Raw genomic sequence first — 20,042 nt, 5'->3', positions numbered from 1 at the left:
CACCATCATCTCTTCCTTCCATATCCATTCCTTTTAACTCACTCACTTAAGCTTCCTCCTCCTCCTGGACAGTTTATCCAACTTTGTCCATTCTGAAATAAATACAGGGCTTCATCTTTCAACCCAAGGCACCATATGGCTTTCTGGGCCATGCCTCATATAAGCTTTCTGATGATGAGGCCCCTCCAAACCTTCTGTCTTTTCCACAGGAAACCATTAGTTGGTTTCACAGGAACCGAAATTCAGTTCCACAGTTGCATCAGCCAGATTTCAAATTCTAATTTAGTTTCTGAAACTCAATAGCCACACAGAGTAATAACTACTCTATAGAATATAACCATCATCACAGAAAGTTCTACTGGACAGATTAGCGTCGAGATTAGGGTTTCTCAACCAGAGAAATATTGACATTTGGGGCTGGATATGTCTTCACTGATGGGCAAGGAGGGGCTGTCCCAGGCACTGTAGGATGTTTAACAGCATCCCCATCCTCTGTCTGCCGATGCCAGCCACACTCTCCCAGTTGTGACAACCAAAAATATCTCTAGATGTTCCTAGACTCTGGTTTAGATGAAGCCATTCAACTATAGATTGTGTTTTGTTCACCTACAGAGAAGGGCAAGATAAGTGAATGGAGGAAAAAAAAAGAGTTAAGATACACTTGGAGCAAGAGTTGATATGTACTTGGAGCAGGAGACAGAGTAAGAAAAAAAGGCCAGAGAGTGAAAGGTTTCCACAAAACCCTTGTGTGATTTGTTAGAACTTTTTAGTAACAAGTCCTAATCCTTCAGTAAAGTTCAGTGAATTTTTTTTTGGCTGCTCCCATGTTACTTGGAACACTCACACAGGGTCATCAAAAAGTACCACGTCCCCTCTCTCCACACGCTGAAAATATCAGGGAGAGTCTTGGCGTGCGTGCAGATTGAGGACGTCTCCCCTCAGGAGCATGAAGTGCAGGGCTGCCAAAACCTCATCACAGAAAGATAACTGGGAGGCCTGACTAACTGGACAGGGTCATTTGCACACATTCCTCCTCCCAGCACAGGAAGGGAGTGTCACATCCTCCCTGACCTGCCCAATTCTCTGTCTTCTGACTTTTACAGCTCTTCAGGGTTAGCAGGCATTGGAGAGCGATGCAGGGAAAAGTTACCACAGCCTGAGGTTCTAGTGGATAGAACTCAATTACACAAAACAGGTTTTCCCAAAACGTAGCCACCATTCCTAAGAGATGTCCTGCAGTGAAGAAACTTTTTAAAGACAATTGCCCACATTTATTTAGTCATAGGCCCCTTCTTCCGAAACACACCTGTTGAATACGTTTTGCCCAGTGCTAAAGTAGACACAAGAAAAGAGGACGTACGTTCAACCTGAAATCTTTCATCTGCCCCGAAGGGTTTCCTTGACACTTCAAAAGATTTCCACCCAGAGGGATGAAGGCACAAAAGAGGTCCTGTTATGGGCTCAGGAAATGGTCACGCTTGAGAATCACAGAGATGACTGTATGGAATTAGGAGCTAGGAACTAAGAACAGAACAGGCCAGGACCAGGCATTAGGCACAACCAGGCAGCTGGTGATTTTTTGCTTTCTTATCAAGCTCTCAGGTCAGGAGACCACTGAAGAAGATTAACGAGGGTCTACAGAACCCAGGGCCATAGGGACACAGAAGTCAGGCTGACGCCTGCCCACTCAGTCCAGGGCCACAAAGAATGGTAACAGGTTTAGGAACTGGGCATCAGAGAGGATTACAGAACCAGTGGAATGACTCAACAAAACCAAGCAACTCATGGGTAAAAGTCTCCTGCAGGCTTAAGCAAGGCACTGTGTGGTGCTAATTCTCTAAAAATGAATAAAGCAAAGCCCATGCCTTCCTTGGGCTCACAACTAGCTCCTACGGACGGATGAGGATGGTGGTGGCGATACTCAACCCACTGTTTAATCCTGGCAAATGTGTGAGGCTGGGATGGAGGTACTGTCTGGTCCAGGACTGTGAATTATAATTGTCTGAACACTAGAACATTCTGTAAATACACAGTCAAAATAAAGATCTATAATGGCAGGGACTGAACAGTGCTCATCTTCGTCTTCACCTCAGATCCACACACCATGTCTGGTTTACAGGAGCCGTTCAATAGAATGGACTGAACACTGAATACGGTAAAGGAGAAGCTTGTCTACCTCACATGATGGATCCCCCAGAAGGCAGGGACATTTTTCTTTTATTTTGTGCCCTGCTCCACAGAATATTCAGGTGATATCTATAGAGTAGGTACTTAGTCAATAGTTGATAGTATCCAAAATCCAAGAAATGATAACATTTGTATTACACAGGATCCCAACAGGAAATAGATGGAACATTTAAATTAGGATAGCTTGCGATTCATTTGAAAGGGGTTATTTGCAAAGTCAAGGACACAGTGTTGGGGATACCGCTGTAACTCAGGATTGGCAGCAGCACTGTTACCGGTCTTAGAGAAAGGAGAGGAAGGATTGATTACAGGAACCCAAAAGGAGAAAGTCTCAGAGTGAAGAATCATGACCTTAGGTCGAGGGCCACAGGCAACCCAAGGCAACCCCACAAGGAGGGAGCCAGGAGAATAATTAGCCTGACCTCACTCTCCCTCCCTTGGACCTCCTAGTGGGGCTCTGCCATTGGTGGAAGGCAGAGGCCATGTGAGCCCTTGCGTCATCCTCACAGGCAGCCTCCTGGGTACAGGAGGAAGAGTAGAGAAGGGTAGAGAGAAGACTGAAGGTACAAAAAGATTTCCTTAACAATACGTGATCACTATCCGTGAGCTGGTGATGTCTGGAAATGCTTAAGATGACAATTCATGATCAATTTTCCCATGATCGAATGAGAATCACCTTAACACTCTTATTCTGTATAGAAGGTCACTTAACTGAGTGTTAGGACAATCACTCTAATTTAAAAATGAGATTTCATCCAGGCCAAAAAATCAAGTCCCAATTAAGAGGAAAGTTAAGTTCAAACAACAGAGGAATTATGAACCTTAATTCTTCCAGACCTGAAGGTCAGCCATAAATACACCAACTCTAGACTCCCGGAGAGAGGTGAAGGTGGTGGTTCTTTCCCCTGGGGGAACTGATCAAAGGATAGTGTATTGCTGCATATAACTAAAGCTTCCATTGTTAGAGAATGCAGCAGAAATCACTATTGGGGATTTGTCAATGGAATAGGAGGAAGGAGAGGTGCCCAAAACACCGAAGGAAAAAATTACTACCATGCAGTAGAACACAGACAGTTGAGGACTGGGAAATTCATGAAGAAAGTCAGTGAGAAAAACTTTACCTTGGAGGCTGCTACTTTTCCTAAGAAAGTGGAAAGGAAACATTATCCATCAAATGACAGAAAATAACACAATGGAATACAAGAAAGAAGAGGCCAAGAAGAAGTCTGATGTGGCCTCAGAAATAAAAGGAACAAAACCAAAACACCTTAATTATCTTTTAACTTTGGTCCGTCTACGGCCTGCAGCCTACTGACTGCAAACCACAGCAAGGGAAAGAGAAAAAAGCCTCTGGTTTTCTCCTCTCTTTTGTCTTAATCATAGGGATACATCCAACGTATTATACTTGATTTGCAAAGATTTACAGTCACAAAATAAATATGTAAGTGTTCATTATCTATATACTCATCAATTCTTGGAAAATCATTACATATGCAGAATCTTTATGGTTAGATTAATTGCTGCTTACCACACTCAGTCTGGAATTTGATGCTTTCTTTCTTGAGAGGAGACATATGCATGGCTACTGCCTGTTCAGTGCAAGATGTTCTCACTGTCATGAGCACTTAACCACAATTTCAGACTCTTATCTGTAAGGAGTACACTTTGTACTGTTGTTCAAGCATATAACACTCACAGCAAGTTGCAAATCAAAGATATGCACAACTGATAAATGATGACTAGTTTATATGCACAGATACTGCAAGAGGAAAAGCCAGCTGACTCCAGTGGCCGATCTCATTTGCCTTGCCACAAAGTAATAGAGTAACCAGAAGAGAGGGGTCCATTCTCTTGTCTTTGGGTCACTTAATAATCATGAACTTTTGGCAGGAGTATTCTCACTAAAATATAATCAACACTTACCTTTATGGATTCAGTAGTTTGTATTCATCATGGACCTAAATATTCTTATTCACTAATTCTAACCATAAGTATTTATTGAGCACCTAGTGCACATACCAAATAGCGTTGCAAGCACTGGGGATACAACAGCACACAAGACAGGCAAGGTCCCTGCCCTCACCAAGCTCACATTCTAGAGGAGATTACAATAAATAGGTAAATAAATAAGAACTTTAGAGAGTGATCTTTCTTCTAAGAATGAAATAAAATAGGTAATGGGATGAAGAGAAACAGGGGAGAGAGGGACATGATGTAGATGAAATATTCAGGGACAGCCTCTCTGAGGAGTTGACAGGTAAGGAGTTGATAGGTAAGTCTTGAACACTAAGAATAAGTCAGCCACGTGGAGCTATGGGGAAAGAGCATTCCAGGACAGAGAAGAGTGAAGGGACAAGCCCTGAAGTGGGAATGAGCTGGGGATGCTTGAGTAAGAAGGTCTGTGAGTGAGAGGGAAATGATGGGAGATAAGACAGCTCAGGTACCCACATACCAGACCGTGAAGTGCAAGGAATTTGGATTTTGTTTCAGGAGTGATAGGAGGTTGCTGTAGGGTTTTGAGATAGAGAGGATATGATCTCCGTTTTAAAAGGATAATTCTGGCTCTGAATGGAGAAGAGATTGTAGGAGGGAAAAGGCCACTGCAGTCATTCAAGTAAGAGAAGATGGTGGCTGGACTACGGTGGGAAAATACACAGGTTGGGGAACCCATTCTGGAGACAGACCTGCTGGCAGAGTGAATGGGGGTATATTCAGGGTAAGAAAAAAATTAAAAAATAGCCCCTAGGTTTTTGACCTAAGCCACTAGGTATTGTCATTAACTGAAAGGGAGGAAGAAAAGGAGAAAAGCAGGTACGAAGTAGGTCGAGTGGTTTTGTAGGGGAATCAGGGGTTGCATGTCATACGTATTTATATTCGAGACATTTGAGATGTATTTGATATGCCTCTTGGATATCTGAATGAAGGATAAAGTGGACAGCTGTATGTATGTATCTGGAGTTCTGGGGAGAAGTCAGACATCTTTTTCTCATTCTAAATGAAAAATATTATTAGAAAAATACTCTCAAGAGCGGTGGGGACTGTGTCTTTAATTTTAGTCTGGAGGCTGTTGTGCCTCACCTACTGAAGGGCTGGAAAAACGCAGGATGGTGTGAAGTAGTCACCACCAAACCCCAAGCTGAAATACCACTTTTGACTTGTTGGCTTGATGTTCCTACAAGTTCACTGAGTATTCCTCCACCGAAACCTGTATGACTGACCATTCCTCACAGCACAGGATGATCACAATCAGGAAAACAATAATATGGGCTTAGCTAATGAAGATCTGAAATACTGGACTGATTCAGAATCAGATGTGCTGATCTGCTGGCTCAAGACTGAACACAATGGAACCTCACTGATGGTATCTAGAAAGAGGCATGACAACCTCAGGACAGCCCCGTCGGTACAGCTACATCAAAAGAAGAGCAAATTCTATGAGGGGCAACTGACTAAAAGGTGTTAATAATGCTTTAGGGGGAGGGGGTTGTAGGTCAATAGAATTTCATAGAGATATAAACACCTTCTGACTGGTTGTTGCTCAACACAGCCTCAGCTCCTGGTTGACTGGCTTTCTTACTCAACGACACATACATCCCGTCATCTTACTCAATACATGATTCATCACAGATTCAGAAAGGGAGAAAAAGGGAGGCAAAAGCATCTCAGCTCTTACAAGTGGAACTCTAAAGTCCCAGTAAATATTACCTTATAAATTATACAATAAAACAGGTTCAAATGAAAAGCCAATGTGTTGAATTTAATAGACATGCAAATATCAAGAATTCTTAACTTGGGCTGATTTCTTTACAGTAAGGTCTAACCCCACAAAACCCCTTTGTAAGATCAATAGGGCAGGAAGTGGCAAAGTCATAATCAGTGACCTTAGATCTTTTTGAAGTGCAAAGAAGCAAAGCAACAGCCTACAGGGTAAAACTAACATCACACCTCTGAGTCCCTAGCGCAGAGAGCAGATCATTAACAGCTAACTACTCTTTAGTGAGACTTTCAAAACCAATTAGAAAGTCCCTGAAAAATGTTATATATGCTTAATAATTTAGTCCTTCTAAGAATTTTTTTCAGCTGCATTTCGGAATTAAAAAAAAAAAACAAAAAACCTACCAACAAACAGTAATTTTCCAATTGGTAACTTCATTTTCTACTTTTAGTTTAATTCTGAAATATTATTTGGTGGTTTCTGTGCAAATCTAATACATGACAGTGACTTTGCCCAGGAGGTGAGAACGCAGTGTATAAACACTTCAAGTTTTATCTTGAAAGTGCCCAGGTAAAGACCTAGACTTCAAGAACATGTTGCATTCAAAAGGCATGGTGACACAGATTGAAAGTGATCCATTAAAACCCTCTGAATATGGAACCCTACCTACTTCACAACCATCCTTTGGTTGGTGAGGTATGTTTCTCCAATCTTCCACCTCCCCCTTTCAAAAAAAGTGTGCTTTCCCTTAGTTTCAACCTATTTATATTCATATATAGAGGATGAGGAGGGAAAGGAGAAGAAAAAGAAGAAAGAAGGAAGAAGGTAAAAGGCCATCAGTGTTCATTTTAATATGGCAGAGTTAAGAAGTGGTAAATGCTGTCAAAAGGGTATGGTCTACCAGGGTGTCCATGCTCCCGGCCTCTCTTCTTGCAGTTTCCTCCTTTTATGTCTCCTGTCCTCTATTCTCCTCCCTTTAGCAACCTCCTCCCAGTCCCAGTCTCTATCCCACCAATGGCCACACCATGCAAAAAGCAGACCAAAAATTAAATGATGGATGTGTGCCAACAGCTGTAAGAGATTAGTGCAGCATATTAGAATTGGCCATTTTAAAGATTTGGTAATTGTTTGAGCCAAGCTGAGTGAGTATTCCAAATTAGTGATTCCTCATTCAACAAATTTGAAGGAAAAAAAAAAAAAGATGTTTTGGTCCTTCCAATCAGAAAATAAATCACAACCAACAATAAAAGACGGATAGGATTAATCTCAGACATGTAATCAAATCATGTTCCATAGCTATTCCTAGCCTTTCAATAGGAAAAATGACCACAGGAGACCTAATTAATATTTCAGTTCCACTACTTCTAGGCTTTCTCCCAAAATTTAGCAAGTGTCTGGGTTTCCAGAGCATAAAAAGAATTCAGGCACCTCAAATACTTTGATTGGTCTCAGGTTCCTTGTGAACCAGGTGTACATGGATACCATTTGCTAAAAGGAGTAGTTGGGCTCCTGGGGGAATCTGCTAGGAGCTCAAAAGTTCTGTGCGAAAAGACAGTCTCTGGGAGGAAGCTTCTGCTGGCTTCCCTCCCAGGATACCAGCAACCAAGGATGCGTTTCCTTCTGTTAAATTCTACAAAGCAAATGAAATGACTTGTCACCCTCACTCCAACAATGCACCCAGATAAGGGAGGTCAAAATTCCTTTAAGAATCAATGAAATAAATAGCGAAATATCTCAGTTATACTACATGGTTCTGAGACAATCTGCAAGAATATTTACATTTTCCTTTCTGAGTAGGGTTCTGCCAGATATCAAACACTCTTCAGATGCCAGCAACACAGAGGGCATCTTACATACTGAATTAAACACAGGCTCTCCATTCCGAACACAGAGACAACACAGGAAAGGCTCAAACTTCCTTTAGGCGTATATTAAGCATGGCTGGATCTTGGGTAACCCTTACAGTGCCAGAAAAGCCTCCCTGAAATTAAGCTGGAGAATAATTTCCTAAGAGCAAGAGCCTACTTGTAGGATAGTGTGACTTTATTCAAAGAGGCAGCCTTTTCCCTCCCTACTCAGGAATGGTGTGTGTTCTGTGGGAGTGGGGAATGGGGTGGGTATTTTAAGGTAATATTTCAAGAAAAGATGATGAGAAAGGGGAGAAAAACAGCATACTAGCAAAAACATAGCAGTGAAAGAAGTTTTCCGTACCAGCTTTGCATAATGCCTGGCATGTAAGTGGACATAGGAGATAAAACAAAACATGTTCCATTCTTTCTGCTTATTTTGGGCTGATTTTACAGAACAAAACAACGTAACTACATCAAAGCATCTGCGAAGATAAAAATCTAGGGTCTTGTCAAAACCCGAGAATGTTTGGAGAGGGGGAGGGGAAGGGCAAGAGGCAACTGAAGTTAGCGCAGGATAAACCAGTGGCAAAGCTGGCTTTTGAATAAAAGCAAATAAGAGCAAAGAACATTTGTGAGTGTTTTCATTCATACTATTTCTTCCTAAATCAATGAAAACATTGGCTTATGATGGATTTACACCGCAGTGAAACTCTCGACAACTTCAAAATCAACTTCATGTTTGGGTTCCATTCTTTCAGGTGATGAATAGTGGGAAATCAGTGAAAGAATGTCACTTGAAGTCAGTCATTTATCATGAACCAAAATGGCTAAGTGCCCCATAAACTGCAATGATCCATTTCCTATTAGCACCACACAACAGAAGGCAGCCCCATCCGCATTGTCGAGTCTTATGACCTCTGCAGGCAGAGGGGCTAATGTTAGGAACCAGGTTATTTTTATTCTGTTATAAATGTTCATTATTATACCATAAAAAATGCTTTAAGGATATAAACTACTGATTGATTCATTAAGGAATTCTTTTAAAAGATTTTTCTCCATCTTAGTTTCTCTATTATATTTTTAAAAATTTAATCTTTTTCACTCTTTGTGGTCAAGCCCTACTTGGTTTTCTATACGTAATACATGCTTCTTTGACCATAATGTCAAATATCACAACAGACTACAATTAAAATAATTCCTTGCTCCCCACAAAATTTAGGTGACATTGACCATTTTTCAATGTCCCAACTTTCAAAATATATATCCCTTTTGAATTTGGGCAAATACCAGGTTTCCTAATTCCATGAAAAGAGCATGTCATGATTAAGTAAAACTGTTAACGCATGTAAGCTCAATACATTTCCCATAAAACACGATCTAACAGCTTAAACGTGTCAGTGGGTCACATCTCCATGACTAGTGACACTCTTGACTGCAAATATGGTCGGGAGTTACCTTCCTCTAACAAATGGTATCCCTTCCAAACAGAAAGAAAAAAGAAAGAGAAGCCCAAATGGCAAGATGAGAAAAGCATCTAAGGAAAATGGGTACCATATAAAAAGTTTAGGAAAACAAGACTATTTACTAAGATACTACATGTCTGTAATTTTTTTAACACCTCTTCTTTTGAAATGAATCACTGAAAGCACAAAAAAAGATTTTATCTGCTGGTACTATTTTGACTTGATTTTTAACTACAGAATATAGTTTAAAATACACACTGTTATTTTTACTGACTCTTTGAAGATTCTTCAGCCTTCTCTGCAACATTGCATCTTTTTCTTCAAAAGAAACATCAACAAACTTGTAAATCAAAAAAGTATATGGCAATCTGTTTTTAATTGTTTACATTCAATTATAAGCACCCCTGAAAACAGCTATTTCATAAAGTTACAAATGCCCAGGGGAGAAAAAGAGGAATTAGATATGGTCTACGTACTCAAGGTGCTTAAAATCTATTGAGGGATATAGAGTTAGTTCATAAATAAGAAAAATAAACTCTAAGTGAATTATTACAAAATAAGTATATATCACAGTACTTTTAAAACGTCAAGACTGAAAAAAATACTTATTGACTCATTAAAGAGAATTTTAGGAAATAAGAGAAAAAGAGAGAACAAACTATGACCTGGGGTGACTAGGGAAGAATTCATGAAAGGGGACAACTTAAGCTTGGTCTTTAAGAATAAGCAATTTGGAGGGGGGAGGATACAGCTCAAGTGGTAGAGCACATGTTTCGCATGTACAAGGTCCTGGGTTCAATCCCCAGTCCCTTCTCTAAAAATAAATAAATAAACCTAATTACCTCCCCCACTGACAAAATTAAATAATTAAATAATACAATAATAAATTAATTTTTTAAAAAAAAAGCAGCAGCAATTTAGGGTACTGATAATTTCAACATTTTTTCCAAACAAAATAATCTCCTGGAATACAGTTTCCCCTATAAGGGTTGTCCCGACTAGAATGTATCATTCTGAGTCCCCACAACAGCCAGCTTTACATACTTGGACTCTTAACCTCTCCATTTCCTGAAATTCTCCCTCACTGCCTATTCACCAAATGATGACCAGCATTGTTTTCCTTTCTCCTTTGAAATCACTAATAACCCTTAAGTCAGATGATCCCACCCACCAAGAACTAGAGGATCCTGCAGAGTGAGGGCTGAATGTTTATGATCTTATTTATGCCAAGTAGATTTTAATCATCAGAAACTTCCTGACCATATATGTAAGTATATGTATGACCGAAACATTATGCTGTATGCCAGAAATAATTGACTCATTGTAAACTGACAATTAAAAAAAAAAGTTAAGAAACTTTCCTGACTCTTTGATAGAATCCAATGCAAGGATAAACTAAAATAAAACAAAAAGCTATAACGTGTCTCCAAAAAGGTACAAAGGAATCTGTTGTAATTCCTTCCAAACTTTGCCCTGAAGATTTGGGGACAGGTATTTACATGCTATACAGATTTCAAAGCATGACCATGCTCTTAACTCTTGGCCTCTCTCACTTTGTGTGGCAACTATTGCAACTGTCCTCGACCATGTCTCCCGGACCCTAGAATACCCCCCAACCCAGTCCCTTCTATATATCTCTGTCAGGAAGATCTTTCTAGATTACAGCATGGTATAGATAACACCCTTTGATAAAAAATCTTCAGGGGATCTCCATTGCTGACAGAGTGCAGTCCAACTCTCTCTGGCGCTTCCTTGCCTTTTTTCCCTCCAGGCACCCAGAGAAAATGCAAGAATATTTATGGAGCACAGGTAGATAACCAGAGACATCTTGCAACAAGAAGTGCAAGCATCCCTAATGGCTTAAGGGCAAAGCCACATCACTGCCCACCTGTAACTCATTCCTAGCCCAGCACAAGTGCTAGGAAAATCTGGTTAGGTAATCTGCCCTCTTCAACCATCTCTCTCATTTTTCCTCTACAACAGAGCTTCTTAAACTTTACTGTGTGTATGGGCCACAAGGGATCTTGTGAAAATGAAAATTCTGATTTCCTAGATCTGGGATGGGATTTGAAATTCAGCATTTCTAATAACTTTCCAGGTGGGGCTGGCTCTGCTGGTCCAAGACCTGCACTCTGAGTAAGGAGACTGTATGGCAGTGGTCCCCAACCAAGGCTGTACATTCAAATCACCCGTGAAGCTTAAAAACTCCAGATGCTCAGGCCACAACTCAGACCAGCCAGCATCTTTACGACAAAGAACAGTTGTTTTTTAAGGCTCCCCAGGTGATTTTAATGTGCAGCCAACGTTGTATTTTCTATTTCAGCCAACGATTCTCTCCTTATTCCCCCTACCCCTTCTCTGCTCAGCTAAACCCTGCCCTCCTTGTAGGACCTGTTGCTGGTCCTCCTCTGTGAAGACATCTCCAACCTGGACACCTGCTACCTCCTCTCAGTCGCTCTAGTCCTGCCTGTCCCGTCCCTTCTTCTCTGTCCTGCATCAGCGGTGGAGTGTGCACTGCTCCAAACAGGTGCTGTTTATTACACGTAAATGTCTTCACACTCTCAAGGCCTGGCAGGTACAAATGTTCGATGTACCTTCTCTGACTTTGAAATGCACTTTTAGGGAAACTCAGCAAATAACAGCAAGTGAGTTCTTTGGTGTCTGAAGAGAAAAACGCAAAACAAAAAAAAGGCCCCAGAGAGCACAAGTACTTTCTCATCCAGGAAGGGATATTTTCGGGACTTGACCGTGCCTGCCAGACAGGTGCAGAGACCTCTCAGTGAAGAATAGCAAAGCTTCTATCCAGTCGCTAAGATTTGCTCTCAGAAAAGGGCAAAAAGGAAGAAAGAAGCCGGAGACCCAGGTCATGACCTTTACGGTAAGATGTGGAGAGGCTCAAATAACAAGCCATTCCCCCCACGGGGAAGCAAGAATTCTCTGAGCAGGACGGTCACAGGAGTGCATTCAAATTTAGGACTGAATGCACTGAGTCCTCCAGTTTAACGGACTAATTCCCTAACCACTCCATTTTAGGATATAAAGGGCTCCTAGAGCTATTAATACACAGAAAAAGAAAGGAATTGTCAATATAGGTATTTTCAAAACCCAGGTTCATGAAATGCTTACTTAATGCAATAGACTAGCTCATTATATCAGTCTCTTGGCCAGAAAACACTTTCAATATGAAATTAGAAAATTCAAAAAAAAAAACCAAACCCGAGTGGACTTCTAGTAGTCCGAATGAGTCACAGAAGACAGACCCAGGGAAATCCATCACAATTCCAAACTGAGAAAAATTTAAATTAAGAGATGGAGAGTCATTGATAAAGGGATTGATCTCTGAAGTAAAATAGGCCTGGATTCAAATCCCAACTCTGGCCACTCACTCTGTGTCCTCAAGCAAATTCCTTTCCCTTTCTAGGCCCCAGTTTTCTCTCTGAGAAACAGGGATCGTAAGGACAACTTAACGTCTATTTTTAATGATAAATGTGGCCTTTTCTCCAACAATTTATATCACACAATAGGTGTTAAATTTGTTTTTAATTAGGCCTTTACCATGAGGGTCATGTCACATAGTGGTAACATTACAGCGACCTACACTTAGACCCTACCAAACCACATACCTTTTTCCTGAACTTGCTTACATATTTTTAATGCCTCAGTGCTTCTGTACAGTATGCCTTTAGCTTGGAATGAACCCTCTTAACTTCCTCCCTTCCTCCTCTGCCAAAATAATAATTATTACTATTTTGTTTTAAAGTCTCACTTGCATGCACCTCCTCCCCTTTGGGTGTTTTGCCTGTCACCTCCACCACCAGAGCCTGTCTCCTGTGCTCCCAGCACGCATCATAGGGACCTGTACTGGAGAACACATCCTACCCTGAGTTGCAAGCACCTGTGTTTCCTTCTCTCATTTGTGAACTTCTAGAGCCATGCTGTCCAAAGCGATCACCGCTAGCCTCATGTGCCACTATTAATATTTAAATAAATTAAAAGTAAATTAAAGTGCAAATTCAGTTCCTCAGTCCCACAAGCCACATTTCAAGTCCTCAGGACACACATGTGGCTATGAATACCATATCGGACCACACAGAATAGAACACTGCCATCATCACAGAATATTCTGTTGAACAGCGCTGTTCAACCTCTTGGGCAGGGATCATGTCTTGCTTATTCCTTACAGCCTAGCACTCACTACAGTGAGTTTGCAAATGAACGCTGATCTCAACAAATATAGGCATGTTTACACATTCTCTTTTGGCTGAAAGAGAAAGAATGAATTATTAATTAATGTTTAAATATACAAGAGGAAATATACACAAAATACCTAGCATGAAGGCCATCGCAAGGCAGGCAATGAATACAGGCTGCTTAATCATGTGAATGAGTTCCTTGCCTTCGGATATAATTCATAAAGTTATTCTGCTAGAAGACCCTCAAGATTTTATGCTAAGGGATATCACTGCAGTGGGTTAACAGTCTGGTAGTTTGGTAGTGTCTTGCCTAATCTTGCCAAGTCTACTTGTTCCTTAATCTCAGAACCAGAGTATATCCCTCTCGTGCGAAAGCGTGAATGTCAGCTCCGCTATGTCTCCAACAGATTCAGACCAGGCCAGCAGCATGGCCCACAGAAAACATTTCTCCCAGGGCCGGATCAGGCTGCAGAACCACTCTTGCAAATCATGCTTTCTTCCCTGTGACTTCCCCGGCCTCTCCTCGTCCCTCCCCTACCGTGAATAAAGATTGCTGAGATACGCACTTACTAAACTACTCCTGCTTCATAATATTACCAATCCAGTGTCGGTCATCTCCTCCCTTGTCCGCCCTAAAATCATCCAGCCAAGTCCAGACCCTACAAAAAGGCCTGTATCTTGCTGGATGTCCCACAGTCCTCCTGCTGCGCTCTCTCCTTCGCTACATCAAGTTAATAAATTGAACTATGATTACAGTAGCATTCCTGCTGTCTTTCCCTGTGAGCAAACTTCAGGACCTATCCTAAAACGGCATCCATTCCACCCCATAAATTTTTTCATAGCAGCAAGTAACAGAATGTCTTTTGCTCATTGATTTTTTTGGTCAAGAACCATGTTTCTCAGTTCAGCCATAAGAAGAAATGAAGTACTAAAACATGCCCCAACATGGGTGAACCTTGAAAACGTTATGCTCAGTGAAAGAGGCCAGACACAAAAGGCCACGCACTGTATGACTGTGTTTAAACGAAGTGTCCAGAATAGGTGAATCCAGAGACAGAAAATATTCGTGGTTGCCAGAGGCTGGTGGGAGGCAGGAGTGAGGAGTGACTGCTAATGGGGATGGGGTTTCTTTTTAGGGTGATGAAAATGTTCTGGAATTATTTATCGGTGATGGTTGCATAACCTTGGGAATGTACTGAAACCACTAAACTCTATACTCTAAAAGCATGAATTTTATGGTATGTGAACTATATCTTAATTTTAAAAAGAACTGTTTCTGCCTTTGACTGGGAGTACCGTTTTCTGTCCAAGTGACAGAGCCATCAACGGAGAACAGCCTCTTACAGCAAGCTCATCAAACTACTTTGGATGGAGTTACTAATTGATCCCAGTAGCACCTAACAAGGTTTCTCAAGTAAATCATTCTACCTTGTCTTTATTCATATTCATCCCTAGTTCTTTTCCTTCTCATTTTTTGCTTCCACCTTTTCCTCCTAAGCCCATCAGTTCCATCTTTGAAAATTTTACCATAAAACCACCCCAGCAGATTACACTCTTCTAGTGTTGTTCCATAACTAAAACCAATGTTCAGTTGTAGCGTCTCTGGCCGACATGTCTCTACCTTACCAAAAGTACACATCCCACGATGGGGTTGGACATAGAAGAGTTAACCAGGGATGCCCAGGAGCTGCTGGTGTTGGAGCAGGTCTCGGGACGCCAGACAAGACATGTAGACCTGAGGTTCTATGCAACGCGAGACTCACTTTCAACTGGAGTTATAAATAGGAAGTGGCACTCCCCTCAGAAACAGCTTAAAATACCCCGTCTATTGCCACACTGCACAAACCATGTTCGTCTCACAGAGAGAAAAGGCATCTAATCAAGAGACCATGGAAAAGAAAAGGGGCACAGAGTGGCAACACTATGATGTGGACAATGAGCACGGCGCCAAGCATTTTCACGGGAAGGACAGCCTTCTGTACAAGTCCAGTGTGGGGAAACCACTATTGGAGCCTGCTCTGAGCAAGCACATCGGTAAAACATGAGGGGTTTTCTACTTTTCTGTGACTTGTAATTAAGGCTCCCAAGCAAGGGGCAGACATCCCCTTTCAAAGGCTTGCAAATCGGCGATGTGGGTTCAAACCAAAAAGAGAGTTCAACCCAGACCGTGACAGAGAATGATGCCTGGCTACTCAGCCAGGGCTACCACCAGCTCCCTAGAGAGGAAGAAAACTGAAAACCCATCAAAAAACATTTACAGTTCATATTATAGACTCTTCAGAGTAAAACACATAGACCAGTGATTCTTACTCCACAAGCGTGGCTTCTGTTATTCTTAACAGATCTTTCAGCCTTTTGGTGTCATTACATAGAGATATCTGCACACCTGGGACGTGGGGGTGGTTTCAGGGCCCCCAGAAATTCCACAATCTACCCCTCACGCCCAAAAATAGTCTATACTTAATTTATTATCTTGCTTTAAGTTTTAAGTCCCCAGTGAAATGCATGAATTCAGCCCTACAAGGGAAGCCCAAGGAAGCAGCTACTTCATCTACTTCACAGTTTTGTCCAAAGTTGGCTGACTCACAATTTCAGCGTGCTATTTAACACAAACGCGAGTTCCTCCCTTCCTCCCTCCTTTAGCAGTATAAAGGAATAAAAAAAAGAATTAAAATGACATGGGCTCTCTCTGACCCTGAATTCATTCACCCAACTCTCACTGAGCACCAGGCACTACACCAGGTATCAGGAACACAAAAGAGAAAAAGCACTTACTCTGTAATGGTGAAACAGACATGTCCCCAATGGGGAAATGCCCCAGGTGTCCCTAAGACAGGAGTGACGCAGAGGTAATGCTGGAGCTGAATTGAGCCAGGCTTTCCTGAGGCAAACGGGTCTGGGAGAGCAGGGGCAGGGAGTGCATTCCAGGCAAGCGGAGGGGACAGTGTGTGCAAAGTCACTGAGACGTGAGAACGCTTGGGTTTCGAGAACAATGGGGCACGTCTTCAGTGCAGCTAGGGCACAGCCCGGGTTGGGGAGAGAGGAGACGAAAGAGCCTGATTATGATGTGTGATCACCTGGCTGAAAAATATGACAGAATATCAGCCTAGGAACCATTTTTAGTTAATGACATCAGTGGGATGATAAAGAAATCTCCTTTAGACAATGAGTTGCTTGGCTGGAAAAACGTTCTACAGTAGGACAAATGTTGCTCATCATGAAGCACTTTCAAAAAGGAAAGTGTCTTTATCTAAGTGGCAACCACTAGTGTCACTTGTACAGGTCTGCTAAGTGTTACATGCCTTGAACCTACGGTAAAGCTTCACCATAAACCTGAGATGTTCTATTTTAAATGAGCTGTTTGGTTTTTTTTTGAAAAAATATCCAAATCACGATTTAGAAAGAGAAATGGACCCATCTGCCCAGTAGTCAGGGATCAGATAAGCACTTACACAGGATGCAATTTTTTTTAAAGTAAGAACATTTATATTAGAGTATTGTGATATCAAGATAAAACAAACTGAGTGACTTAAATACCAAAAGATGAATCATCCATTTCATACAAAATACATGCGACTTATCTGAATAATGAAGGCTAAAAAACTTAAATTTATCCTTGAAAGGAATACGATATGACCATTAGAATTCATTGAAGCCGCCTCATTCTCTTGTTTGGCTACATCTGGAAGGTAATTAAAATGATCCAGTGGGCAGTCGAATGAAGAAATAAGGGAGGAAACCAGGTGTTCATGCTGTTACATTTTCCACAGAAACATCCCGAGGCCAAAGCCCACTTTACCTTTTCCATCTCCTAGAAGCCAGGGAGCAGCACAGCATTTGTCAGTGGTGGTAAGTCCCTAGTCGGCTCTTCTAACACATCTGTCTCAGTCACTGCAGCCAGTGAGCTGCTGGTTCTGAATGAAGCAGCTCTGATGGAGCCCTTTTTGCATTTTCTATAAACGCTATGCATTGTCAGCAGGAAAACCTCCTTGAGCTCATAATTCTAGAGGCAATTAGTAGCAACCAAGAATGTAGCCTGTTGCTATGGTAACGGCATTCCACCATCAACTATCACCCGTGGACAAATATATGCAATTCTGATTTAATTGCCTAGATAAAGCAGGAAATAATCCAAGTTATCCCAGTGACTGTACTTTTATCATCCAGAAAAGCAGAGCTTGTTCCTCTTCCTAGGCTAAATCAAGGGCAAGTCTGAATGCAAAGTAAACTGGAATCAACCGGCACAAAATAATTTAAGCCACTATCTGCAAAATGATAGTTTACAGTCTATCCAAATAGGTACACATAGTAAGGACAAGACTAAAAAGCGTATTTTACTGACGCTCTCCTCTGGTGAATCGTCACCATTGTAGTTCAGGGAACCAGAAAAAAGAGAGATGGCTGTTAGCAGTTTCCTTTCAGGAAATCAGAGTTCCCCTCCATGGGCTGGGTAGCTCAGTCTCTAACTGACGGGTATGATATACAATCTTAATCTTCTTGTCCTCAGCCCTGGGACAGTGAACAAGAAGGAGAAAGAAAGCACGGTGGTCTTACAAAATTCACGCCACTGGTTTCAGTTCCCCAGTCAAGAAGAAGTCACCGTAAGCTGAGTCTACACCGAACAATTATAATTATGGTGACCCACACACTTAGTGATAAAAGGAGTCACTTCTAAAACCAAAGTGTCTTAAATCAGGGGCTGTCCCCATGCTCCCTGCCAGGCATGGACTTGGGAATGAAAGGAAGAAGTCTGGGAAGAAAGGCTGCCACATCCATTGCCCGCAGAAAGAAGGAGGAATAAGAAGAGGTGGGGGGTGAGTGCCTTCTATTAGAAAAGTATGTCTCTCTTCCTGTATATCCACGACCTGCTGTTCCTGTGCTACCACATGGTCCCTCGCCATCCTCACTACATCAGTGTCAGGACACACATAGTAATGGGTATGTAGGTGTGTTTTCATGGTTGCCATGACTATCATTGCTGTTGCAGGTAATGTAACTTTCCTCATTTCAAAATGGGGATAGTAGTATCTACCTCACATGGGTTGCTATGAGGAATAACTTAAAGGAAATCACTTCATAAACTAGAAAGCATTGCCTGAAATGTTATTTATGAGTATAACAATGCCTTACAGCAGACATGTCATCATTACCTTATGGGCATTATACTTTATCAACCTCCTGAAGTACATATTACAAAGTTAAATGAAACATTTCTGTACTCCTGCTATTTTTCACTATTAAAAAAGAACTGCATGGGATACTAATTATTCATTGTTGTTTTCCAAACATGTCTTCTCCCAAAATGCATGCTTATGTAATCTTTCCCCAGAAGGATAACCTTTATCAAATGCCATAATTTAATTGAAATACTATTATTAAACATTAGCCTGAATTTTAAAATGAATCCTACAAAATGCACATGATTGGTGATACTACACTTTTTGTATTTTGAGTTAATCAGTACATTAAAAAATGTTAAATATTTTTAAATCAGAAGGCTTATGTACATATTTGAAAGTCCACTGAGCGAAGTCCCAGGGCAGGACTAGTCTAATAGAATATGTTTATGTATATTGGGAGGGTTCTGTGCTCTTTCTATACCCCATTTATCTTAGCCCCAAACTTAGCTGTTTCTGTTTAATTAGATCTGAACCACCAAGCTAAAGACTTTCTTCTATTATGAATAGCAACAAGATCATTTATTCTAAATGAATATTACGGAAATCCAAAAGACGTGTTGTTTTGAAACTGTGGGAGTCTGAGGCAGAACTGCAGAATTATAAAAGGATTCTATAAAAGATTTATAGTTCCAAAAGAAAAAGAACCACATAGGATTTATTCTTGTCCATTTGTGTGTGTGTGTGTGTGTGTATATATATATATATGTCTATACATATATATGTGTCATAATATTTATTGCACAAAAAACAGACTCATAAATACTATCCAAAGCTTCCATTTTACAATGCAGTTCCCTCTGCCAAAGTCAATACAGGTAAAATGTCACCCAGAGAAAGCTGGAAAAGTAGAAGAGAAGTGCTTTTCTTAAATACAACTTCCTACATATCCTTGGAGTTTATCTAAAAATTGAACCTATACAAAAGCCAGGTTATATAAAAGGGATATTTTCACCTCAGCTCTCAAAAATCTCAGTGTATGCTCAGAGACAAACTATGAAAACAATATATTTAATAAATATGAAATGTAGCCTTTTCATTTTTTATTTACTGTTGAAAGGAAGAGATAACCCAGTTGGTGTTTTTCAAAGCTGAGCTCACCACCATTCATTAACACGCAGTGCCGTAGTGCCGACTGCTCAGCTCAGAGGGGTGGTCCTTGGTCCAAAAGCAGTAATCTGGGGACAGCCCTGCAGCAGCACAAATGCGTTCACGGAAGAAACGAGGGACTGTAGAACTTTGATCCACAGACACACACCCATTTCCCCCAAGAGGAAAAAAAGACCACAACTCTTCTGGATAATCTTGTTCTTCAGGGAAAAAAAAAATCCTTATGAACTACTTCAGCTAACACAACCCAAAATGTCTTAAGCACTAAAAAGAAGAACATAATACTATTATTAAAAAAACACAATACTATTACACTGACTTTAGTAAGTTAAAATAATTTTTAATTT

The 20,042-nt window shown here is 41.0% G+C and overlaps 1 protein-coding gene across 18 annotated transcripts in view; it reads right to left on the bottom strand.

Annotated features, from left to right (window-relative positions):
* Positions 1–20,042, bottom strand: part of GREB1L (GREB1 like retinoic acid receptor coactivator) — a 213,023-nt gene that overhangs the window by 149,741 nt on the left and 43,240 nt on the right. For 2 of the 18 annotated variants that reach the window (XM_074352542.1, XM_074352544.1), the window contains exon 1: positions 16,184–16,363. The exons of 15 other annotated variants lie outside the window; for them this stretch is intronic. The gene's annotated coding sequence lies outside the window, so the exon portion shown is untranslated. Of the gene's footprint in view, positions 1–16,183; positions 16,364–20,042 lie in introns of those variants that run through there. One more of the 18 variants, XM_074352543.1, reaches the window with a different exon arrangement.

This window comes from Camelus bactrianus, chromosome 24 (assembly GCF_048773025.1).
Source record: "Camelus bactrianus isolate YW-2024 breed Bactrian camel chromosome 24, ASM4877302v1, whole genome shotgun sequence".
Taxonomy (NCBI): domain Eukaryota; kingdom Metazoa; phylum Chordata; class Mammalia; order Artiodactyla; family Camelidae; genus Camelus; species Camelus bactrianus.
This window is presented reverse-complemented; position numbering and strand designations above follow the sequence as displayed.